Source organism: Ictalurus furcatus, chromosome 4 (genome assembly GCF_023375685.1).
Source record: "Ictalurus furcatus strain D&B chromosome 4, Billie_1.0, whole genome shotgun sequence".
Classification (NCBI taxonomy): Eukaryota; Metazoa; Chordata; class Actinopteri; order Siluriformes; family Ictaluridae; genus Ictalurus; species Ictalurus furcatus.
This window is the reverse complement of record NC_071258.1, coordinates 18,283,650-18,310,411: the sequence shown is the minus strand read 5'-3', so window position 1 is coordinate 18,310,411 and position 26,762 is coordinate 18,283,650. Positions and strand designations below refer to the sequence as shown.

The 26,762-nt window shown below is 42.1% G+C and overlaps 1 protein-coding gene across 1 annotated transcript in view; it reads left to right on the top strand.

The window, feature by feature from the left end:
* reln (reelin) overlaps nucleotides 1-26,762 on the top strand; it is a 633,795-nt gene that overhangs the window by 593,433 nt on the left and 13,600 nt on the right. The window lies entirely within an intron of this gene.

Genomic DNA, 26,762 nt, shown 5'->3' with positions numbered 1-26,762 from the left:
CCCATCCCGGCCGAACTCCAAGAGGGGCAGGGCGAGTTCTAGGGCAGTTAGCAGCTCCTTGGGGGTTCCGGACACACGTAGTCCCACGGCTCGGCCCTCTGGGGGTGGCAGAGCTCCGAGGAACCGGTCCATGGCCACCTTTTCTGCCACCTCGGTGGCGGTGCACCGGTCAGGGTGGAGCCACCATTTGGTGAGGCACAAGAGGGTGTTAATTTGACCACGGGGCTGGGCCCCCGGCTGGTAGCTCCACCGGTGGAACTCTGCTGCCGCTCGGTAGGGAGTTCAGCCATAACATGACAGGATCTCCTTCTTTACCTCTCCGTAGTCCGCTGCGTCTTCCGGAGAGAGGGCGTAGTATGTGGTGTTGGCTTCTCCGGAGAGCAACGGGCCAAGGATGCACGGCCAGGCTTCCATGCTTCTGGGGTCAGGCAGGGAAGAAGGTGCTGGGCTTCTCAGCCACGGTCCCGGGGCCGTTCTCAGGGCCAGCAGCTCCTGGGTAGAAACTCGCAGGCTTTGGGCGAGCTGCTGTGTTGTGGCCTGCTGCTGGAAGCTAGTCTACATGAGACGCTGTAGCGTGGGGTCCATGTTACTGGTGTCCCTCCCTCTATGCACTGAAATTATTGATTTTTTAAAATTTATTAATTTTTTTACATGTGGTTTTTCTTTTATGTATTTAAGTGGGTGTGTCTGCGCTCTAATGCCCTCATCCTCCATCAGTGTAGGGAATTTAGCCAGTGGTGGGCGGAGCACAGACACACAGGAGGCCGTTTTAGTGTTATGCGTGGAGGGATCTTTATTTAAGACTGCCGGTGAGGGGAGTGCGGGTGTGCGTGTGTGTGGGTTGAAGTGGGATCTGGTGGTGAGGGTCTCAGCCATCTGCGGTTACAGCCAAGGGGGCGGAGCCATCACTCACGTTGGTTTTAAAACACACAACAGCGATTAGCAGATATGCATGTGTCGGCAAAATCACGTAAAACACGCCAGAGATTTGCACACATGCTCGGAGATACTTCTCTCTCCCCTGCGAGTGGAATATCACCCTTTTATACTCTCCCCTCGCTTGCTGGATGGTGGAATTCTTCCGCACGGTGCACCATTCACGAGTCATGGGTGTGTCGGCGGCCCCACCCCGCCGCCACGTGTTCTGTGGCCGTCCAAAACATTGGTGGCACTGAAACAGATCTGTCTCATCAGCGCCACCGCAGCAGGAGCGATCTTTGTTTCCTGTGCGCCGGCCGCCGGCCTGTCGTCACAATATACATATACACGTGTATATATATAAATATGTGTGTATATATATATATATGTGCATGTATATGTGTGTGTATATGTGTGTGTGTGTGTGTTTACATATATGCAACCATTAAGTTGTCATACATACAAACAAATACATATATACAAACATTAAGTTGTATAACATTAGCAACCAAAATCCAGAATCATTTACAATACAAATATCATAACTAACATCTCTTTCTGCAGGTTTTATATACATAAAAACAACATTGTATGAAATGAGCAATACAGCCAAAAAAAAAAGAAACACTCTACCTGTTGTAGTTTAACCCCTCTCACAGAACTATCCAGTCTAAAGGCAGCTAATAGTCAAACAGCAAATTGCAGAGAGTGAAGGCTGTCTGTGAATGACAAAAGATTTTAAAAAGGGGTCAGTGCATGAAATTCGCAAAAACTGAATGCTTTTCCTCCCTACGGAACAAATGAAAAGCCCTCTCTAGCTGAGCAGATTTTTCAAATGAAACTCTCTCATTCTTATCCACTGCTACTCTCTAAACTAAAGGGTAGTTGTTTAAATTACACTGCTACATATGACTAGCGTTAGCTTAGTGTAACAGATTTCATGAACGTTATTAGCAGGTGTAGCCAAACCCCCGTACACGAGTCCACTATTGGTCATATAACAATTGAGAATAGGCCCAAATTCCTTGCTTTAGTAGAATTCATGTGTAAACGAAATTGCAAAATGAATCAATATGCTATGTGTTGATTTTAAAGCATGCGCGCGAGCTTCCTCCTAACCTGCTAATGATGGAAATTTCATGAGTTAAATTGAGATATGTGTACAAACAATGTAATAATTTATAAAAGGTTTATCTTTTAAATAACAAATAAAAAGTTAGATTGGAATAGTGAATGCAGTGAAAAAGGATTGTATTATAACTTTACTGTTATGCTACATCTATGTAGCAACTGTATTGGCAGGTGTAGCGTAACATCCGTACACAAGTCCACTATTGGTCATATAACAATTGCGAATATGCCCAAATTCAATGCTTTAGTAGAATTTATTTGTAAATGAAATGATACTCCCCTTGAAATGTCCTTTGTATAGCTTTGCTCAGCAAGGTCCTCTAACACATGGTCTTATTTGTCTGAACTTGTCCAGGCATGTTAAGGGAGGAGGGGGAGGGGACTTGAAATCCTGACCTCAAAGTGATTAAAAATTAAGTTAGCAAGCCAATTTCATTAAGTTACTACAACATAAATTTTGCTTTAAATCAGAAATTTCAGTTTCAGTGACACACAATATTAAGTTGATGTAATTTTCAACATAAATATGTCAACACGACTCATCAAAATAATGTTTTCAAATTAAAAGGTTTAATTAAATGAATAAATTAGAAATTTTGTCTTACAATCATGCACTTAAATAAGCTGTGGTAATAGGTCCTCTGAATTACTTTTTAAAGTGTAGGTGTGCTTTTCTTATGCATTGACTGTCATATATTTTTTTTCCAAAATATTTTTTTTTATTGAGAAAGAAAATATACTTCCTCTCACATAGCAACAATACCATTCTCATTTTTTGTTATACTTACATATACACACATACATGCATACATAGTGTAGAAAAGAAAATCAAAATGAAAGTTTACAATCAATTAATATGATGGAGGAAATACGTGGTTTTTGCTTAAAGAACCCAAAGCAGATGCACCTACAAATTTAAAGCTCCGTCTAAGTTGATATCAAATCTTAAGTGTGTTAAGGACAACTTGATTATCAATATGTAGAGAAGAATAAAGTAAAGCAGGTATAGAGGATTCCCTACAAGATGATAGTTCCAATTTACACCAAGAAGATCCAGGAGATTCAACCCAGTAGCAAAGTTTATGGATGTGCGCAGCCCAGTAATAGAATTGAAAATTGGGTAATGCAAATCCTCCAATAAGTCTACATCTCTGCAATAAAGTTTTACGAACCCTTGGTGGCTTCCCACCCCAAATAAAAGAACTAATTATTTTATTCAATGAATCGAAAAATTGTTTTGGCAGAAAAACAGGAACTAGCTGAAATAAGAAAAGAAACTTCGGTAATATATTCATTTTGACAATATTTGACAACTGCCAATTAGATAAAGGGGGAGGTTACCCCAACTTTGAATGTTGATTTTAACCTTTGAGATAAGGGGAGTGAAATTAGTTGATACAAGATTAGATAAAGAATGTGTCACGATGATACCTAGGTATTTAAACCCTGACTGACTAAATCGAAAAGGTAGATCTGACTGGAGATAAAATACTGCAGTATTGACAGGAAAACAGTTGCTTTTCTCCAAATTAAATTTATAACCTGAGACAAAACTGAAGGTTTCCAGAACACCCAAGACAGCAGGCATAGAGGCAATAGGATCGATTACATACAATAACAAATCATCAGCATATAGCAACAATTTGTATTTGACACCGTATCGGACTATACCTTTAAACAAGTGGGAAGATCTTAATACAATAGACAGAGGCTCGATAGCGACAGCAAAAAGCATAGGGGATGAATGACAACCTTGGGGACACCCTCATCCGAGACCAAAATAATCAGAATAAATATCGTCTGTATGAACCCTGGCTTTAGGGGATGAGTAAAGGAGACGAATCCAAGAAATAAATTCATACCCGAACCCGAATTTCCTCAAAACTGCAAACAAATACTCCCACTCAACCCTGTCAAATGCTTTTTCAGCATCTAAAGTAATTACAATCTCAGGAAGCACAGCCGAATGCTTTGAATAAATTATATTAAAGAGTGTATGGGTATTGAAAAACAACTGACGTCCCTTTATAAAACCGTTTTGCTCTTAAGATACAATATAAGGGAGCACGTTCTCTAAACGAGATGCAATTACTTTTGCCAACACCTTTACATCTGCTTTAAGCAGAGACAGTGGTCTAGAAGAAGCACAGGAGGTTGGATCCTTACCCTCCTTAAGAAGGAGACCTATAGTGGCTTGTGTCAGAGTTGGCGGCAAAGACCCATATTCCAAGGATTTGTTGAACACAGATAAAAGCAATGGTGTTAATTATAAATAAACATTTAAAAAAAATTCATTTGGAAACCCGTCCGGGCCAGGGGCTTTGTTAGATTGCATAGTTTTAATTGAATTAAAAATTTCTTCAAGAGAGAGTGGGGAGTCCAGTTGCTTGGCAGTATTAGAATCAATAACAGGGTTACAAAAGTTTTGAAGAAATGCATTCAATTTAGTATTGTCTGCAGGAAATTCAGATTTATAAAGTAAAGAGTAAAAGTAGCATCAAGTAGCTCTTTTAGTAAATTTAAAAGTAGCATTAATTTCCATGGGCTCCATAGTGACAATATTATAAGTGTTTTAAATACTAGGTATCAGACGGGAAGTGGCCTGTCGCTGTAGCTGATGTGCCAGTAAACGACTTGGCTTGTCGCCATGTTCATAGTATGAACCACGAGTATGTGACAACAAGTGTTCTGCCTCTTTAGTAAAAATAAGATTAAATTCTGCTGGTAAGTCGAGATGCTGTTTAAGTAGTTCTGGAGAAGGGTTCAATGCATATCTTTAATCGAGGTTACTGATCACAGATGTGAGTGCATTAAGCCTAGCAGTGCACCTTTTATTAGAGAGAGCGGAGTAAGAAATAATCTGCCCTCTGATATAGGATTTAAGTGTCTCCCATAACAGTGAATAAGAAGTGGAGTCATTCTGATTGAAAAAAGAAAGTCATCAATAGAAGTTGAAATGAACTTGCAGAATTCATTGTTTGCCAAAAGAAGAGAGTTAAATTTCCAAGGTGGTGGGCTATGTTTATAAATAGAAAGTTGAATATCTAATTGTAGAGGTGCATGGTCAGAAATTACAATACCCAAATAGTCAGAAGAAACTGCACAAGAATTAAGAGTACTGTCTATAAAAAAAAAAAAATCAATCCTCGAATAGGAATGATGCACCTGGGAGAAGAAAGAAAAAAATTTAAGAGAGGGGTTACGGGATCTCCATGGATCAACGAGACCGTTCTGACACATAAAATCAGAAAATGTTTTAGACATAGCAGATTCAGAGTACGGTGATTGGACCGATCCAAGTTTGGGTCAAAAACATAGTTTAAATCCCCTTTGAAAATCAACAGGTGATCTATTAGCAAGTTCCACATCATCAAAGTTTGGAGCATATACATTTCCCAACAAAACCTGTCTTTGCATTAGGGTACCAGCAACTATAAGATATCTACCATTCACATCAGCAATAACGTTACTGGATGAAAACTGTGACTTTTTGCCAATTAAAATAGCGACCCCTCTTGCCTTCGAATTAAAGTTCAGGTGGAAGACTTGACTCACCCAAGGGCAGTGTAACCTATGATGATCTTTAATACGTAGGTGAGTCTCCTGTAAAAATACTATATCAGAGTTTAAACGTTTCAAATGTGTAAAAGCCTTAGATCTTTTGACAGGATTACCCATACCTCTGACGTTTCAACTAATAAATCTTAGAGGTGTGCCTGTCCCAGCTGTGCTGGGATCCATATTACTATTAACCATTTACATAAAGTAAACCACAGGGATACAAATAGCCAATTAGAGTGGGACCCTGCCCCCCAACAAACCCCAAAACACACACCCAAAGTCTCCATATAACAAAAGAACAAAGGAGACAGCAGTGTTTCCCATAGTAACCAAAAGTTGTCCGCAAAGTGAAAACAACTCGGAGAGTAAGCTGAACTAACCAAAAAATATTACCAAAAAAAAAAAGTTCCAGTAAGAGAAAAGGCCCCTACTGACTTCAAGTCTGAAAAACAGTCTGCACGCAATAACAAATATAATATGTTATCTTTTAAAGACTTTATTAGATGAAATACCGATAATGTAACAGTGTAACACATAAGGCTGAGGAAAAAATACTAATAAATTTAAACAAACAAACACTAACCTAGTCAGAGCATCAAAACCGAGAACCACATTATTGCAGTGGTAGATTTAAGAGGAGTGAGTCCAAAAAATCTGGGAGAAGTAATGCAATGATAATATTTTAATTGCAAATCAGAATACTGTACAGCTGGAATCCCGAGTGCAAAAAAAAAGGAGAGCGAAAAAGACGCCGCTGTCATAGGTGATGCAGCTCACCCAGATGTCAAGAATTTGACATAGTCCCCCACTTCCTCCACTGCAACAAAGTCCTTCTGAACACCGTTATAAGTAATGCAAAGCCGTGCCGGGTGAAGTATTCCTTAGCGAGCACCCTCAATGCCACAAAATTGATGCCTAACCTCGTTAAACGCGGCCTGAGCCCGGGCTATCTTGGCAGTGTGGTCCGGGAAGACTGAAATGGTCAAATCCCTCATTTTAATCCGTTGGAGCTCTCTTGCATGGCGTAAAATGTCAACACAGTCACTGTGATAATGGAATCTGCACACAATAGCTCGTGGACATTCACCAGGCTTGGGCTTAGGCTGAAGGGTCTGGTGGGACTGGTCCAAAACCGGCTCCTTCTCCAGATCATATGCTTCCTTCAGCAAGGCCGCTACAGCAGCAGTTGTACATGTGTCAGGCCCCTCTGGAAATCCCACTATCCTAATCTTATTGTGCCGTGACCTAGACTCCAAGTCCTCACATTTATTCTCTAACTTGGTTATGGTAGCAGTAGTAGTCTTCATCTGAACTGTGTCATCGGTACAACCAGAGAGAACATGCTCCATTTCCCCAATGGCACATTTCAGTGTTGATATGGAAGCATTGGTAGCAACTTTATCACTTACCAGCTGTGTCTTCACAGCTTGCAGGTCAAGCTTGATAGTAGACAGAGCATCCCCGAGAGTATCCTGGAGTTCCTTTTTAAAAATATTGGCAATATCTTTCCTCATCGAAGCCAGCAACTCGAGCCTGAGGTCTGTGAAGTCGGGGTCAACGCACGGTGAGGTGGATTCAGGGGAAGAAGGCGATTCGGCCGCGGCGCGTACACTAGGCCTCGGTTGTGTCTGAATAGTACTACGAGCTTTCGTGTTTTCCCAGACATTTTAACATATTTCAAAGTTAAATGTGCAAACAAAGAAATGGAGGAGTAAGTCAAAATCTATTGTATGACCAAAAAGCGCAAGTTAATTACAATTTTAATCGAAATCAGCATGAGCCTCCAACTTCACGTCTTACTCCATTCGCAGCTCAGCAGCACCCCCCACATTGACTGTCATATTTATATCACCTGGAAGAAATATATTTTTTTAATACAAACCTGGCACCTGAAATCCCATCACAATTTTACAGAAGTGACTTTAAAACATATATTTAAACACTGTCATTACATTTAAAATCTACCCTCTCCAATTCTAGTGCATCAGAGCCCCAAAACAAATTCATTAACAATATTACAATATAAGACAATATCCTGGAAGAGAATACTGAAACTGTGAAATTAGCTTCTAAACCAGGGATGGGCAATTCCAGTCCTGGAGGGCCACTGTCCTGCAGAGTTTAGCTCCATCCCTAATAAAACACACCTCAAAAATCAAACCAAAATTATGTAAAGATAAAAAGAATAAAGTGCCTTTTGAATTGTTCCAAGCCTACCTCCAGCTTCCTCATTATCTACTCAAACTTGGGATAGTGTTACACTGGTGCTGAAACCCAGAACAGTGAGGAAGAGACACCATCATGGAGTCCTCACTGCTGGCCAAGATTGTCAAGTCCCTTGCCAGCCTCCACCAGACCGAGCATCAGGCCCTCCTCCAGCTGCACCAGGACCAAGGGCATTCAGGAACTGCTTACTGCCCAGGCAGCAGATAGGCAGGTGCTCCAGAGCTCCAAGGCAGTACATACCACACATTGGTGGATTTCAGCTGTAACCAAATCTCAATCCACCAATGCTTGGTTCAAGGGGAGGCATTAAGAAATGCTTGTTTGGTGAAAATGAGTCATAATTATATTACAATTATACAGTACATAATTCTGCATTGACTAACTGAATTTTTGCTGCTACTATATACAGTGCTGTGAAAAAGTATTTGCCCAATTCTGATTTCTTTGTTTTTTGTGTATATCTCATGCTAAATAATTTTAGATCTTCAGACGAAATAGAAAATAGCCAACCTGAATGAACACACAACAGTTTTTATTTATTTATTGAAGCAAAAAAGTTATCCAACACCTATCACCAATGTGAAAAACTGATTGCCCACTTTAATTTAAAATCTGGTTGTGCCACCTTTAGCAGCAATAATTGCAACCAAGCACTTCTGATAACTGAACCGAGATCAGTCTTTCACTTACTTCTAGAACTAGGATTTACCCCTAAGCTTTGGATCATTGCCTTGCTGCATAATGAGTTTCAACTTACAGACTGAAGACTAAACATTCTCCTTTAGGATTTTTTGCTAGAGAGCATAATTCATGTTTCCCTCAACTACTGCAAGTTTCCAAGGCCCTGAAGCAGCAAAAGATCCCCACACCATCACACTGCTACCAATTCATTTCAATTCAATTTCATTTGTATAGTGCTTTTAACAATGGACATTGTCTCAAAGCAGCTTTACAGAAACATATAAACACAGGATACAAATTTTAAGTGTGTGAATCTATCCTTAATGAGCAAGCCTGTGGCAACGGTGGCAAGGAAAAACTCCCTAAGATGATATGAGGAAGAAACCTTGAGAGGAACCAGACTCAGAAGGGAACCCATCCTCATCTGAGTAACAACGGATAGTGTGAAAGTAAAGGAAAGTTCATTTTGGTTTTTATATGAAGTCTGCTTTGTTGAACTAGTCCACTGTTCACTAAAGGAGACTTGAGCACAAAATTGTATCTAGTAATCGCAGTCCTAAGGCCAAAGCAGCAACCATAGTCCCAGCAACCACAGTGAAAATGTCCATGTGAAATTGAGGTCCAAAACCATTTTCATGGTACTTCCAGCATCCTCAACAATCTCCAGGCCGCACTACTTGGGGTCATCCTCAGTGGCACAATGTAGCCTCCAGTTGATGACAGCTCCATCCAGAGGTAGGGCATCAGGATGGGTCAGGCAGGTCCAGAGAGCAGAAAGGGTGAGGATCATTGGCATCTCCATAATATCATGTGTGGTTCAACAGAAGGAGAGAGGGAGGTAAAGAGGGGAGAGATTGTTAGGTATGCTTACTATCCCATGATGGACAAGACAGTGTACTTTGAATAAAAGAAAGTCTATACATGGTAAGCTTGAGTAAACAAATATGTTTTCAGCCTGGACTAAAACACTGAGACTGTGTCTGAGTCCTGAACACTAATTGGAAGGCAGTTCTATAAATGTGGGGCTTTGTGAGAGGACGCTCTTCCCCCTGCTGTAGCCTTCACTATTCGAGGTACTAACAAATACCCTACACCTTTTGGTCTAAGTAGGCATGGCGGATCATAAAAGACCAAAGGTTTGCTCAGGTACTGTTGCACGAGACCATTCAGTGCTTTATAGTTCAATAGTAGTATTTTATAATCAGTGTGAAATTTTACTGGGAGCCAATGCAATGTGGATAAGATAGAGGTGATCTGGTCATACTTTCTGCTTCTAGCAAGGACTCTTGCAGCTACATTCTGGACTAACTGGAGTGTGTTTATGCACCTACTGCAACATCCAAACAGTAAGGCATTACAATAATCCAGCCTAGAGGTGACAAAAGCAAAAACATGATGCAGAAAAAACTAAATTTTTCTGCATCATGTAGCGACATTATGTTTCTTATCTTAGGAATATTTCTGAGATGACAGAAGGCTATCCTAGTAATATTATCTACATGAGCTTCAAATGAAAGACTGGGGTCAATAATCACACCAAGGTTTTACTGCTGCACATGAAGAAACAGAAAGGCCATCCAGAGTTACTATGTAATCAGTAAGCTTACTTCTAGCTGCATATGGTCCTAGTACAAGTACTTCTGTCTTGTCAGAATTAAGTAAAAAGAAGTCAGTAAGCATCCAATGTCTAATGTCCTTTACACATTCCTCAACTTCATTAAGCTGCTGTCTGTTGTCTGGCATTGTTGAAACATACAGCTGTGTATCATCAGCATAACAGTGGAAGCTAATTCCATGTTTACGAATAATTTGACCCAGAGGTAGCATATATAAAGAAAAAGGCAGTGAGCCCAAAACAGAACCTTGTGGAACACCAAACTTTACCTTTATGCGTGGAGAAGTTGCCATTTATATCTACAGACTGATAGCGATCAGTCAAATAAGACCTGAGCCAGGAGAGGGCTGTTCCCTTAATGCCAACAACATTTTCCAGTCTATCAAGGAGAATAGTATGATCAATAGTATCAAAAGCTGCACTAAGGTCAAGTAACACAAGCAAGGAGACACAACCCTGATCAGAGACCAGTAGTAGGTCATTTACTACTTTACCCAGTGTTGTCTCTGTGCTATGATGAGGCCTAAATCCTGACTGGTACATTTCATGAGTGCTATTCCTATGTAGGTACAAGGATAGCTGCTGTGCTACAACATTTTCTAATATATTTGAGATAAAGGGGAGATTTGATATTGGCCAATAGCTAGACAGTTGACTGGGGTCAAGGTCAGGTTTTTTAATCAGAGGTTTGATAACTGCTAGATTAAATGATTTAGGTACATATCCAGTGCTAAGGGGGAAAATATATTTTTAGAAGGGGTTCGATTACTCCCCGAATAATCTGTTTGAAGAAACATGTAGGTAATTGATCTAGTATACAAGTTGATGATTTTGCTGAAGAGATTAATGAAATTAGTTCTGTCTCTCTAAGGTGAGGAAAACATTTTAATTGTTGATCAGATATTGCTATATTATCATCTACAGGGTTCGTTATAAAACTGTCTGGTTTTATATTAATAGTCTGAATTTCATATCTAATATCTTCAACTTTGCCAATGAAAAAAATCATGAAATCATCACTACTATATAACAATTGTGTGCCTGTTTCTGTGTTGGACTTATTCCTAGTTAATTTTCTACTGTGTTAAATAGAAATCTAGGATTTTTTTTGTTTTCTTCTGTTAAGGTGAAGAGATTTTCAATAGTTCAGAAGGCTCTCCTTCCATGCTGTTTGAAATACCACCAATTTGAGGCCATTTATGTTCTAATTGTTGAGTGGTCTGTTTTAAGGTATGTGTTTGATCATTATAGCAGGGTGCTAGCTTTTTCTCTCTAATTATTTTTATGTCAAGTGGAGCCACCCTATGTAGCATGTAGTGGAATGTTGACGCTAAGCATTCAGTCGCCTGATCAAGTTCTTTGATACCACCATGCTTGACTGTACGTATGAACATCTTTTTGTGGAATTCGGTTTGGTTTACGCCAGATGTAACAGGACCCCTGTCTTCCAAACAGTTCCACTTTTCACTCATCAGTCCACAGACTATTCTCCCAAAAGTTTTGAGGATCACCGAGTCATGATTTGGCAAAATGCAGAGGAGCCATAATGTTCTTCTGGGTTAGCAGTGGTTTTCACCTTGCCACTCTTTTTTTTGCCCACTGTCTTTCTGATAGTGGAGTCATGAACATTGGCGTTTATTGATGCAAGAGAGACCTGTAGGTCCTTTGATGTTGTCCTTGGGTCTTTTGTGACTTCCTGGGTGAGTAGTTGCTGTGCTCTTAGAGCAATTTTGGAAGGCCGGCCACTTCTGTTAAGGTACACTACTGTGGCGAGTTTTTCTATTTGTAGATAATGGCTCTCACTGTGGTTCTTAGGAGTCCTAGAGCCTTTGCAATAGCTTTGTAACCCTTCCCAGACTGATGTATTTCAATAATTTTCTTCGTCATCATTTCTGGACTTACTTTCAATTTTGGCATAGTGTCTTACTAGGTAAGACCTTTTAACCAAATTCATGCTGTTGAATAAGTTCTATTTAACTGTTGAATTAATTGAACAGGGTTTGCAGTAATCAGACCTGGTTGTGTCTAGTTCAGCTGAATCCCATTATCAATGCAGTTTAATAGATTTGGGGAATTAGTAACTACATTTTCACACAGGCCCAGATGGAATGAGATAACCTTGTTGCCCCAAGAAATAACACTAAATATCTATAAATATCATTTAAAAACTGTATTTTTACAGGTTGGCTTTGTTTTAATTTCTGAAACAATTTAGTATGAGCTATACACAAAAACAGAAGAAATCAGGACTGGGAAAATACTTTTCCCAGCACTGTATATAAAAATATTGTACTTATTTGCTGAATACTATGTCATGGTATGTTATGTTTACATTCACACATTTTTATATATTGTTATTCTGTATATATTGTTATCGTTATAATGACAGATGGTGTGGAATATGTACAGCATTGGCTGGGGGTGCGGTGCCGTGGCCTTCGACGTCAGCTCCACATCAGGGGAACAAAGAGAGTGGGGATGGCTCTGCTCCTCCACTTTTGGTGGGGATTCCCCTCAGGGATTTCCCCTTGGAGCAGTTGCATGACATGACCCTAACGCACGTCTTTGACCAAGTGAGAGTAATCGATGGTCAGCCAGTTCAGCCTAATGTCAGCCTAACGATGGTCAGCTAATCCAACCACTATTTTTCAATTATTCATGACCCAATTGTTGGTCCCGAAGACCCATCTGGAAATCTCCATAATCCAATGGTGGGGCACTTAGGACAAGACAAAACACTGAACCAACTCATGGCCCACTTCTATTAGCTGGGCATTCGTGGCGATGCTGATGGTGTGCAACATGTTGCGAATGTCAGCTGGTGAATCCATCGGCCACCCCAAAAGCACCATTGCACCCCCTTCCTTTAAGTGTGGTCCCCTTCAAAAGAATTGATATGGACCTCGTCTGGCCATTAGATCGGACTGCATGAGGGCCTCGCTTTGTGCAAATTCTAATGGACTATGTAACACCAGGAAGCAGTGCCCTTATGTAAAATCTCAGCATGCAGCATGCAGAATTGTGTAGGCACTCTTCCATGTCATCTCCAGAGTTGGGATGCCGAAAGAGATTATAACTGATCGGGGCACATCTTTCATGTCACGGACCCTGTGCGAGCTGTGTGAATTGTTGGGTATTTAATCGATTCACACCAGCTATTTACAATCTACAGTTGGATGGGCTTGTTGAATGGCTTAAGCAAATGCTTAAAAACATGATTCATAAGTTCAACAATGTGCGTAATTGGGATAAGTGGCTTGAGCCCCTGTTATTTGCAGTAGGAGAGTTCACACAAGCCTCCAAGTAGTTTTTCCCCAGTCTAATTATCGTACAGGTGGAAGCCTTGCAGTGTCCTAGATGTCATTCAGGAAAATTGAGAGGAGGGACCTTCTAACAGTAAAAATTAATCTCAATAATTTCTTGACCTGAGAGCAAAACTCCACGCCTTAAGTCAAATCAGACAGGAGAATTTGCATCAGGCACAATACAGTGGGGGAAATAAGTGTTGAACACATGAACATTTTTTCAGGAAATATATTTCCAATGAGGCTATTCACATAAAATTTTCATCAGACATTGGTATTAACTCAAGAAATCCAGAAGTCTAAAGAATTCACAACATTAAAGTCCATAAATATAGTTATGTGAAATAAAGTGGAATGATACACGAAAAAAGTATTGAACACCCTTAGAAAAATCAGTTGTCCAAGGCAAGGTAATGCAAGGAACCAACTGAAATCTGTAAGTAGTTAGAAAGTAATTATTCCTCCTAACTGTGCAAATTAATATCAGCTAGGTTAATAAACTGATGGTCTATAAAAAAGGCTTTTTGTTACCAAGGTGTCACACAAGAAACATCTCATGATGGGTAAAAGCAAAGAGCTCTGCCAAGACCTTCACAACCTTATTCATGCAAAACATATTGATGGAATCATATAAAGATGTATTTCAAAACTTCTGAATCCTCCAGTAAGTACCATTGGGGCCATTATCTGCAAGTGGAAGCAACATCATTCCGTCATCAACCGGCCATGCACAGGAGCTCCTCGCAAGATGTCTGACCAGGGAGTCAGAAGAGTAGTCAGAAGAGTAGCCCAAGAACCAAGGACCACTCAGAAAGAGCTCCAGAAACACTTGGAGGCAGCAGGTGCCCTCATCACAGAGAAAACGATAGGCAATGCACTCCAATGTTCATGCTCACCCCGCAAGACTCCATTACTAAAGAAAAGGCATGTCAGAGCTCATTTAAAGTTTGCTACAGTTCATTTGGACAAGGCTATGAAATACAGGGAGAGTGTACTCTGGTCAGACAAGGACAAAATTGAATTTTTGGAGAAGAAATGGAACTGCACATGACCCTAAAAAACTATACCAACAGTGAAGATTGGAGGTGGAAGCATCATGGTGTGGGGCTGTTTTTCATCGCATTGGTACTGGCAGACTTCATATAATTGAAGGAATGATGAATGGAGCTCTTTACCTGAAGATTCTTGAGAAGAATCTGCTGCCATCCACCAGGATGATGTAGATGAGATGTGGGTGGACATTCCAGCAGGACAACAATCCAAAGCATACAGCAAAGGAAACTCTCAATTGGTTTCAGAGAAAAAAAGCAAGGTGTTAGAATGGCCCAGTCAAACACGTGAACAAGATTTAAAGACAATATGTTTAGAAGAATGGGCCAAAATCACACCTGAATACTGTGGCCGATTAATTTCTTCATACAGGAAGCATCTTGAAGCTGTCATTACAAGCAAAGGCTTCTCCACTAAGTATTAAAGAAATTTCTGTTAGCGTGTTCAATAATTTTTTGACAAAGGGGTATCAGCAGATTCAACTCCAATATATAGTGAAAAATGGCCTTTTCTTTTCCATTTGGGTGACACCAGTTTGTCACCCTTCTGTTTAGGTTCTGTCTAGCCCCAGATACTTTTCAATGGTTCATGGGCAGAATCCTCCACCCACACAGTGCATATGCCACTGTGTACTTAGATGGCATAATAATTTATAGACCATTTCAAGGATGTAAACAATAACAAACAAATTACAATGCTAATGCGCATATCTGGTCCTGAAGCATTTCCTGTGGCACCATTTTTAAAACCCAGACGCATCAAAATATGCACATACTTTTTAGGTCTAGCTAAAACTGAACAGTTAAGGTATTTACAAAAACTGAAAATAAATGATGAAGTGACATTACCAGAGCCTTTAAATAAGACTTTGAGTCGAAAACATTTCACAGAGAATAAAGTTTACCTGAAGTAGCTTATCCAGACATTTACAGTTATCTGGGTGATACAGAGTGTGTCTACATGAGAGATGTGGTAAAAGCGTATCACAATCTGAATGCTACAATTAATTCCTTAGTGGAAAAGTTAGAAACATTTGTTTGTACAATGTGGATGACATTTGTCTTGTATTTAGTGAAGCTGGAGCAAGTCAAACAGTGTCAAAAAACTTATTCTGAATAGTTCGGCGCTAAGATGACCTGCGAAGTTATTAATGGACACAGTATCTGGTTAATGCACAATTCTGACAAACACTACTATTATTGTTTTAAATGCATTAGTGTATGTTGAATTAACATTTAAAACTGTTGTTTACCATTATCTATTGTAAACTAATGCAGTTGGCTAATGATACACAATACAAAATTATTGTTAAGTGTTACTCATTGCATCAGTCATCTGATTAGATAGATAGATTAACTAATGTGAACTACTACTTTCCTAAGTATAATGCACAGAACATTTAGAAATGAAACGGAAATACAAACCTGGCACTTTGATTACAAACGTATCAAAACGCTAACTAGCTACATATGAAAACAAACACGGAGCCATAATGCTGGCTCAAATTATGCTGCATCATACTTAAATAGTGCACATAAAGAAATACAAATAATTCAGTGGCAAAAATGTCGTTATTTACCAGAGATAAAATGTGTGCTACATATCCTAGAGTTGCTAGTCGTTGTATTTTCTCATTTGTAAGTCACTTTGGATAAAAGTGTCTGCTAAGTGAATAAATTTAAATGTAAATGTATACAGCCTTCTGGCTTCATTGCTGCCAAAAAATGTCAAAAAACCTCTCCCAATGGCATAATACATCTAGAAATGGCAGAAAGCCTCTAAAAATGGTACAAATCCTCAAGAGCAGACAACTACTAGAAACAACAAGCATTGCTGAAAAATTTCACAAAAGAGCAGGTCCAAATGGATCAAACTGTTACGCCATGGCGAACTCGCGGCTGCAGTTCTCAGCATGTAGTGCCGCCCACGGACATGGCGGACAAGGACTACACTTCCCAGCCATGCCTGCGCTCGAGTGCACCGGAGTTTTGATTACAAACACCTGCGCTGCATCAAAAGTTATAAAAGGGCCTCTTTAACTTCAGCTTCTTGCGAAGTAAACACTCAGCAGCCTCGTCCCTGTTCGTGTACCAAGCCGTAGATTCCATATCCGTTAACCTGGTTTCAATATTCGCTTGCTGTTTGACTATGATTTGGCCTACGCCCAGTATTACCTGTTTGCCCATTTATCTGACCTTGATTTCGTTCCGTGGTCCGTCCTTCGTCTGCCCCTCGTACTCCAGATTGCTCGTCCGCACTTGCTTCCACTGAGGAATCATAACAGAGAGATAAGCAAAATATAAACTAGTAAATACATAAAATGTATAAAAGTGCAAAAACCTGAATTAAAAAAATTCAACAGTCAAGAGTCTAGTGTGCATCACTAAGGTTGGCTGTCTTTGAAATCATCACCACTTAGTGAAACAAAGACGGTCCACTATCATATACAGGAACACATCATAAGACCTGCATTTGTAAATAGTATTACTGTACTTCTTCCTTTGAAGGCAGAGTACACAGTGTTTTCCCCCAGCTGAGGCTTTGTCTCTATTGCCTGAGGTTGAGGTGTGCATGACCTCTTCTCTGCTACCTATGACACTTCACTGACAGTTGCAGCCTGCACTGGCTCAGACACACTGAACTTATGGATTCATCACACCCAAAATCCACAGTTCTAGACCTTGTGACTACCATTCTTTTATTAATGGCCAGGGTCTGATGAGGCTAGTAGTTTGCTCTGCATGTCACTAAGAGCTGCTTCCTGATGGGCTTCACATTAAAGAGACTATATAAATAGCCAGTTTAGTTTTAGGCCTTTTAGCCTTTTAGGTCATTCTGCTCATCATTTTTGATGTAGCTCATGTGCAGGTTCAAGAATATTGGCTCAAATCTGTAGAATGCCAAGACAGAGGTTGGAAATTTTATTTAGCTTATCCTTTCTCCATAAATCTCAAACTCTTGATGGCTTTATTAGGCTTTAATAGGCAACAGTAAATGACTTGGCCCAGGAATATGCACATCTTCAGGCTAGTTACATTGTGTCTACATGCCCTTCTAATGCAGAAAGATATGTACACATTTTGGAGAAACAGATCTTGTCTTTTCCAGGGACATCCCTGCATTTTCCAGCAGAACAACGCCAGACCACATTCTGTGTAAGCAGAGAGTGCGGGTGCAAGCATGGCCTGCCTGCAGTCCTGACCTGTCTCAGGTTGGGAATTTGTGGCACATTATGATGCGCAAAATACGGCAACAAAGGCCCTGTACAGTTGCACAGCTGAAGAAATGAATAATGGATGAATGGGGAAAATTCTGCTTGCTAAACTTAACCAACTGGTGTCTTCAGTGCCCAACACTTAATAAATGTTATTAAAAGAAAAGGTGATGTTACACAGTGGCAAACCGTAGACAAACATTTTTGGAGTGTGTTGCAATCATCAGATTTGAAATGAGTGTATATTTTCAAAAATAAGTTAAATGTTTTTTTTTCTTTTTTTTTTTTTTTTCATTTTCCATACTGTCCCAACTTTTTCAGAATTATGGTTGTATATAAAAAGGGGAAATTACCATTTCTACAGTGAGAATTTTGCACACACGAATATCATGTCTTACATCTGAAATAAAAAGAAATTGTTTTCTTTTTGTGTCTTGTGTAATTAAGGAGTAAGCAATTTATCACTTACAATAGGTGTGTGTATACAGTATATGTATGTGTGTGTGTGTGTGTGTGAGTGTGTGTGCAAAAAAGCATCTAGCAGAGGGAGTTGACAGAAGGAACAGTAGTTCCTATATTGCACATAAACAAGTTTTTTTTTTTTTTTAAAGTGTTTATTTACAGACAATGGTAAAGAGGGAGTGGGGGTGGCATGTTTGGTAAGGATGAAGTGCTCTTGGCAGGTGGGGCTCAGTACTGTAGTGTGGCTCAGAGAGGTGGCGGTGGCAGCAGCTCATCACGTTTGCGGGTATAAATATGGGGATTTGTGTCCTTGGCTTTTGCCATCCACTGTAAAGGGACATTCATCACCTCAGGCAACACAGATGACTAGAAAAAGGCCAGATATAACCTATGTAGGCCAAAGGAAAAGTACAGGCTGAAGCTGGAGTATAACTATGCGACCACTGACACCCAATACATGTGACAAGGCCTGCAACACAGAACAAATGCAGAGGGAAATACACAAACACGCCTCACATGCCAGATAAGTGAATTAATTGTATGATTTGAGGCTCTCAACACTGAACCATAGAATAGGATTATGGAAACAATGGCACACATTTCACCATCTCATCAGCAGATATGAGCAAGACTCTTAGAATAATACTGGGGACTGGCATTGGGGACAATGCTGGCAGAGGTTTTTGACCTCGACTTCCATGCCAGGACATTGGAACTGATCCCACAGTTTCTCAAATGTGTTCCAGTGCCCCAGGTGACATGTGGGATTGGGCCAGGTGCATGAGGGTGTCAATCTCGGACTGGGGTACAAAAAGGAGGTCACACATTTGGCCCTGATGCTCCTTGGCTGAAGCTACCCTTGTGAGCTGCTTGTTGATGCACAGAGGACAGGGGGTAATTTGGCATTTGTAACTCAATGAGTACAACCATTGTATTATTTGACCAGTTTTAAAGTTTTACTACATTTTGTTCCTGAAATCCTCCCTGAATCCACCCTTCTATTGGGATCAGGATAATCCTGATTTTTTGGATAACAGTCCTACTAAAACAGTATGTATTGTTTTGAACAACTCATACTTAAGGTTTGATCCCAATCACAATCAAGATTGGATTACATGATCTAACCTGATTTCAGAATCTTTTTTTTTTCTTTTGAACAACCCATTTTCTGGGGGAGGAAACCGGAGTACCCAGAGGAAACCCCAGCAGCACGGGGAGAACATGCAAACTCTGCACACACATGGCCCCGGTGGGAACCCCAGACCCTGGAGGTGTGAGGCGAACGTGCTAACCACTAAGCCACCGTGCACCCTATATATATATATATATATATATATATATATATATAGAGAGAGAGAGAGAGAGAGAGAGAGAGAGAGAGAGAGAGAGAGAGAAAGAGAGAGAGAGAGAGAGTGTTTGCGATTATGTCTATACATATTTATACATTCTGTATATACTCTTTATATATCCCTGTATTGTTCTCCTTACTATCTCTTTTATCTCTTCTTTATTTTTTTGGCTGCTGCTGTGACACGCTAATTTCTCCATCCGGGGATTAATAAAGTATTATTGTCACGATCTCCCCTTTAGACAGAGCTGCAGCCTGCTGCACGCTTTGAGTGCTGGAGGGCACGCGCGTGCATGAGTGCATGCTCTTCGTATGTTGATAACTGTGACATTGTTTACTGTGGACATGTGCATTTGTTTTGTTTCTGTTCCGTCTCCTCCCTGTTTTGTCGTTGATTATTGTTCGAGGGTGTCTTCATTGTTTTCAGCTGTCAGGGCTTCACGCTGATTATGTTTGTGATAAATACCTCTCGCTTCCCATTATACCTCGCGGAGTATTATAGTAACATAGTTGTTAGTATAATAACAACTTTATACTAAAAAAGTATAAAGTTGTGTACCACGATAGATTAATTTAGTTTAACAATAGATTAGTACATTTAGACCACGCTGGTATTTCCACTCCCAGTTCTCTGTCACAACTTCATGTTTCTTGTTTTGTGTTTTAACTTTGTGTATTGTGACCTCATTTTGGATTCCTGCTTAGCCCAGTATATGCCTGTTTGCAGATCACCCGACACATTGCCTGTTTTCGACTACGCCTCTCGTTGATGATTTGGATTTATCTGCCTGCCTTCTTAAATAAACATCTTTACCTGCACCTGCTTCTTTATTCTACTCCCTTACGTTGCGGGACATGACAGAATACTCCACCCTACATGGATGCATCATGGACGCCCCTTGGATTCGATCCAGTTTCTGCAAGAGACTTTCGTGGATTTCCCCGATCAGTTTGATGGGTTTTTTGCCTACCCTGACTATTTTCTGGTTGACTGCCAGACATATTTCTCAAACCTAATGGACACCAAGCCCAGCGAGAGGTCAACATGGCGACCTCAGAGCTCCAGCTTGAGACCCACGAGGAAGTCTCAGCACCTGAGCTCCAGCCAGAGGTCAACGTGGTGACCACAGAGCTCCAGCTTGAGACCCATGAGGAGGTCTCAGCACCTGAGCTCCAGCCAGAGGTCAATGTGGTGACCACAGAGCTCCAGCTTGAGACCCACAAGATGGTCTCACAGGCTGAGCTCCAACCAGAGGTCAATGTGGTGACCTCAGAGCTCCAGCTTGAGACCCACAAGACGGTCTCACAGGCTGAGCTCCAACCAGAGGTCAATGTGGTGACCTCAGAGCTCCAGCCAGAGGTCAACGTGGTGACCTCAGCCCCAGAGTTTCACCCAGAGACCCATGAAGGGGTCTCAGCTTCAGGACTCCAGTATAAGATCAAGTTCTTGCTAGAGGTCAACAAGGTGACCTTCCAAGTCATGTTCATGTCCCAGGTCGAACAGATGGCCGACCCAAGCTCTGCTCACGCCAAGTTCCTGTCCCAGGTCGAAGAGACGGCCAACCCAAGCTCTGCTCACGCCAAGTTCCTGACCCAGGTCGAAGAGACGGCCAACCCAGGCCCTGCTCACGCCAAGTTCCTGTCCCGCGTTGTTGCCAAAGTCAGTAACAACCAGGTTCTGCTCATGCCTGAAGCTGAGGTCACGAACAACCAAGCTCTGATCACACCAGAGTCTGCTGATACAGACAACCAGGTTCTGCTCATGCTTGACACTGACAACACAGACGACCAAGTTCCACTCACATCCGAGTTTACTGACACGGACGACCAAGTTCCCCTCACGACCGAGTCTGTTGACACAAATAACCAAGTTCTGCTTACGACCGAGTCTGTTGACACACACAACCAAGCTCTACTCACACCCAAGTCTGCTGACACCACAAACCACATTCTGCTCACACCTGAGTGTGTTCACACAGCCAACCAAGTTTAGCCTGCAGAGTCCGCTGAGGATACCGGTCTGCTTTCCTGTTCCGCTGAGGACGGTGCTCTGCTTTCCTGTTCCGCTGAGGATGGCACTCTGCTTTTCTGTTCCGCTGAGGACGCCGTTCTGCTTTTCTGTTCCACTGAGGACATCGCTCTGCTTTCCTGTTCCGCTAAGGACATGGCTTTGCTTTCTTGCTCCGCTGAGGACAATGCTCAGTCTCCTGGTTCAGCTGGGGACATTTTAGCCCAGGGGGCCAGGACCGCCAATGGAGAGGAGTGTTTTCTGGTGCTCCGGGAGGAGCGCCCTTGGGGGGGTGGGGGGTTATATCACGATCTCCCCTTTAGACAGAGCTGCAGCCTGCCACGTGTTTTAGGTGCTGGAGGGTGTGCACATGCACAAGCACATGCTCTTTGTATGTTGATAACTGTGATATTGTTTACTGTGGACACATGCATTTTGTTTCTGTTCTGTCTCCTCCCTGTTTTGCCATTGGTTGTTGTTCAAGGGTGTCTTCATTGTTTTCAGCTGTCAGCGCTTAATGCTGATTATGTTCGTGATAAATACGTCTCACTTCCCATTACACCTTGCAGAGTATTATAGTTAGATGGTTGTTAGTTAATGTTATGTACCATGATAGATTAATTTAGTTTAACGATAGATTAGTTCATTTAGACCACACTGGTGTTTCCGCTCCCAGTTCCCTGTCACAGCTTCATGTTTCTTTTTTTGTGTTTTGACCTTGTGTATTGCGGCCTCGTTTTGGATTCCTGCCTAGCCCAGTATATGCCTGTTTGCCGATCGTCCGACCCATTGCCTGTTTTCGACTATGTCTCTGTTTCACGATTTGGATTTATCTGCCTGCCTCCTTAAATAAACGTCTTTACCTGCACCTGCTTCCATATTCTACTCCCTTACGTCGCGGGACATGACAATTATCTTATTTTATCTTATTATACAAATTTATATACTGCCGTTACTATTGTCATTACCATTTCCATATTGGATTGATTAGGTTGGATTGCACATATTTATATATATATATATATATATATATACACACACACACACACATATATATATATATATATATATATATATATATATATATATATATATATATATATGTTACACATGTACTTTTAAATTTTATTTTCATCTAGTAAGAAGCTGCAAGTGTAATTTCGTTGTACAGGTGCAAAGAGAGTTGTACATATATAATGACAATGAAGGTCAATAAATTTTTTCTAGAATTCACAGAAAAAAGAAACACTGGTATATGCCAAAGGATACAATGTATTTGCTCTGGTGCCAGATATTTTAATAATTTCCCCAATAGGATTATTTTGATGATTCAGTATAGTTTAGGGTTAACAATGTCTGGGTTATGCATGTAACCCTGTTCCCTGAGAAGGGAACAAGATGTTGCATGAGCTTCGTGCTGTGTGAAGCACTCTCGCATGTGACTGGAATCTGAAGCTTGTGTAACATCATGCCTATTTATAGGCCTGCTATGATCAGGTGATGTTGCAATTAACTGTGTTGCATGATATTAAAACAGAACCTGTGAACCGTGCCATCAGCCTCTGTTATCTGAAGCAAAGACCCAATTCACAGGCATGCCCCAGTATGACAAAAGGTATGCAAGATCTCATTCCCTTCTCAGGGAAGAGGGTTACTCCAGACGTTTCCTTTCAAAGGGAACTCCACATTGCATGAGCTTCACACTGTGGGAACGAGAATATCCACTCTGTCACACTGAGAACATGGCCTGTTCAAAAGATCCGAGCCCGAGGGTCACTGTAAGAAACTTGAGCCCAGGGTGGAATGTATATCCAGACTGTAATATCAAATGAATGTGTGCAGCACACACCACCTTGCTGCAACACACACATCTTGTAAGACTACCTCTTTGGACAAAGCCTTTGAGGAGGCGACCCCCAAGTGGAATGAGCCCTTATGCCCAGAGGCGTAGCGAGACTGTGCGCCTCATAAGTGATGGAGATTGCTTCCACTATCCAATTAGAGATGTGCTGCTTCGACACAGCATCACCTCTACTGTCACCACCAAAGCAGACCAGCAGCTACTCTAACTTACACCACTGGCCAGAGCGGTGGATGTAAGTATAGAGAGCGTTACTGGACAAAGTATGTGCAATCTCTCTTGTTCCAGTGTGAGGAACAGAGGAGAGCAGAAAGCCTGCAACACTACTGGCCGGGCAGCAGATGTAAGCACTTTAGGAATATAATCCGGCCTAGGATACAGGAAGGTCTTGGTTAATCCAGGGGCAAAGTCAAGGCAGGAAGCGCAACAGAGAGAACTTGTAGATCTCCTACTCGCTTGAGAGATGTCAGGGCCAGCAGAAGAGCTACCTTTTAGAGTCAGAAGCTTCTCTGAGGCTGATTCGAAGGGCTCAAATGAGGCACCTGACAGACCTTCCAGGACCACAGAAAGGTCCCAAGAGGTTTGCATGGTCTGCAGATGGGCCTCAGCCACCTGACACCATGCATAAACCTCGATGTTAGAGTATGTTCCCCCATAGAGGCTCCATCAATAGGGATGTGGCTGGCCAAAATGGTGGTAACGTAGACCCTGATTGTAGAAGGAGCCAACCCTGCTGAGAAACATCCTTGTAAGAACTCCAGGACTGTAGCTATTGTGCAGTTTACTGGGTCTAGCTGATGTTCCTCACGTCATGACACAAAACGTCACCACTTGAGCGCATACAATTTTCTCATGGATGGTGCTCTAGCATTCAACATGGTCTCTACAACTTCAGTTGAGAGACCAACATCTATGAGCTGGTGCCACTAAGGGGCCAGACCCAGAGTTTCCATTGTTCCGGCTGAGGGTGAGAAATCAGCCCTCAGGCTTGAGACAGTAGATCCCTGCAGACAAGAATCTCCCAAGGAGTGCTGTCTACCATATTCGAGCTGGCCAATAAGGTGCTACTAGCAGCAGACTTAGATGGTCCTGGCGAACTCTCGCTAGAACTTGTGGGAGCAGAGTGTTCAGGGGAAAGCATTCAGGGGGTCACGTATAGATGTGCGCTCGGCCACATGTGCACCATGGCATCCAGCCCCAATGATATGGGAGGAGGGAGGGCAAACCACAGTGGGCCGTGTGTTGTCTCCTCGGAGGCAAACATATACACTTCCGCTTGGGTGAACCTCCACCATATGGACTCCACCACTTGTGGATGGAGCCTCCAATCCCCGAGCCTCAGCCCCTGCCTCAATAGGATGTTTGCCCCCACATTCCAGTTGCTTGGAATGTACATTGCACTCACTGACAAAAACTTTCCCTACGCCCAGAGAAGAATTAGTTGTACCGGCCTGAACAGGGGGTGCAAACGTAACCCTCCCTGGTGGTTGATATATGAGACCACCTCTGTATTGTCTGTCACAACTGACACATGGTGACCCCTCAATTGAGGAAGAAAGAATGTCAGTGGTAGAAATATGGCCCATGTCTGTCGGCAATTTATCTGCCACTCCAGATGAGGGCCACTCCAGAGACCGTGAGCTGGACAACTGTCTAAGACCATGCCCCAGCCCATGAGGGAGTCGTCTGTCATCACTGTCTTGCAATAAGGAGATGCCCCGAGAGTGTGACCTGAGGCTAGACACCAGGGACACCTCCAAATTCTCAGAGCACCTAGGCATCACCGTCTGACACTGATTACTCTCAGAGGTTTCGTCCTCGGATGAAACCCCTGACTTTTCAGCCACCACTGAAACGGTCTCATGTGCAATAGGCCCAACAGTATTACATTGGCTCCTGCTGTCATAAGCCCCAACAGTCTCTCATAGAGACTGAAGGGGATGCCCAGATCCAGCTTTATCTTGTTCACTGTTGATAGGATTGACCCTATGCATGTTGGGGATAGAAACACCCTTATCATAGTAAAATCCCATATAAGCCCTAGAAAAGTTGTCCTCTGCACTGGAGAAAGCATACTTTTCTTGAGGTTCAACCTGAGCCCCAAGCACTTCATGTGGGGTTGAGCTTTGAACTGGACCCAGTAACCCTTTACTTTGGTAGACAGAACCCATGGAGACACATTTGGCAGTAGTTTGCATGCTGCCAGATGTTCCTTTAGTGATGTTAACTCTTCCATATTCTGTTGGAGGGAAAGCATCAGTTTTTTGTTGCCCTGTGACAGCCACCTGACCAGAAAAGACTGTAAACTTGGGACAGCAGTGGCTAGGGGAGGCCTTACAGTAGTACTGGGGGCAAACTGCCATAACAACCTCACATCCCCGATACATCCCTCCGCGGCCCCTCTGAACCGCTCCTTTTTTGTCTGCTTGCCTTTTATGATCATTCTCAAATCAGGCCTATTAGCAGGCTGCAACTGTGGCTGCCCAGTCCGCCTGGCTCTCTGTGGGGAGAGGTGGGCTGCCAAACTTGCTTTCTGTGCCTCCCTCGCACTAGTGCTGTGAACTCGACATGACAGGGAAGGAACTGGCTGAATATCGCCATATGTCGAGCTCACTCAGCAGGTCTGCTTAGTAGGCCTGTAACACTACCATTGTATGCAGTGACCCACAAGCGACACCCGCTGCCACATAGGCCTTGCCCACCAATGCTGAAGTGGCCTTACATGGCTTGGATGCTGTCGATGGAGAGAGATAGCTCACAAGTGCCTCCTCCACCTTCGGCATAGCTAAATAGGCATTCCGTTCATTCCCAACGATGGCCAAATAATCTAATGTCACAAGCTAGTGTATGGTTTTCCCCAGAAGCATGATATTTCATCATGCACTTCTGGAAAAAAGGGGAATTTTCTGGTGTGTGAGGCACATTTATATTCACTGGGGAGAAAACATTCATCCTGCCTGCTACGAGCCACTTAGTCTTACCCGGGCCAGTCCAGATTTCGTTTTTCAACTGCCTTAGTAACCATATCAAGCAGCTTGCTCTCCATTTTTGGTGCGATGGCACCCCCTTCTGGTTCCTCTGAGTCAGCGAGGGGTTTTTTGGATTTCCATAGCGGAAGGAAAAGTCATGACCTGAGCACCAAAATCCGGCGAATAGCCGAACCCAGAAGACAGACCAAGAGATAGAGCAACACTCATCTCCAGCTCCTCTTCCAGATCCATATGGGATCCCCAGGACCTGATCTGGCTGGCTCCATGAGGCTCTGAAACCCAACTCCCTTTATCCAAGAAGAGAGCGAGTTGTGAGTGGAGCTTCCTAATTGTAAGGCATTCACAATGCACACAGTCAGACCTCTTGAGGCTGCCCTGGCATGCTCTAACCC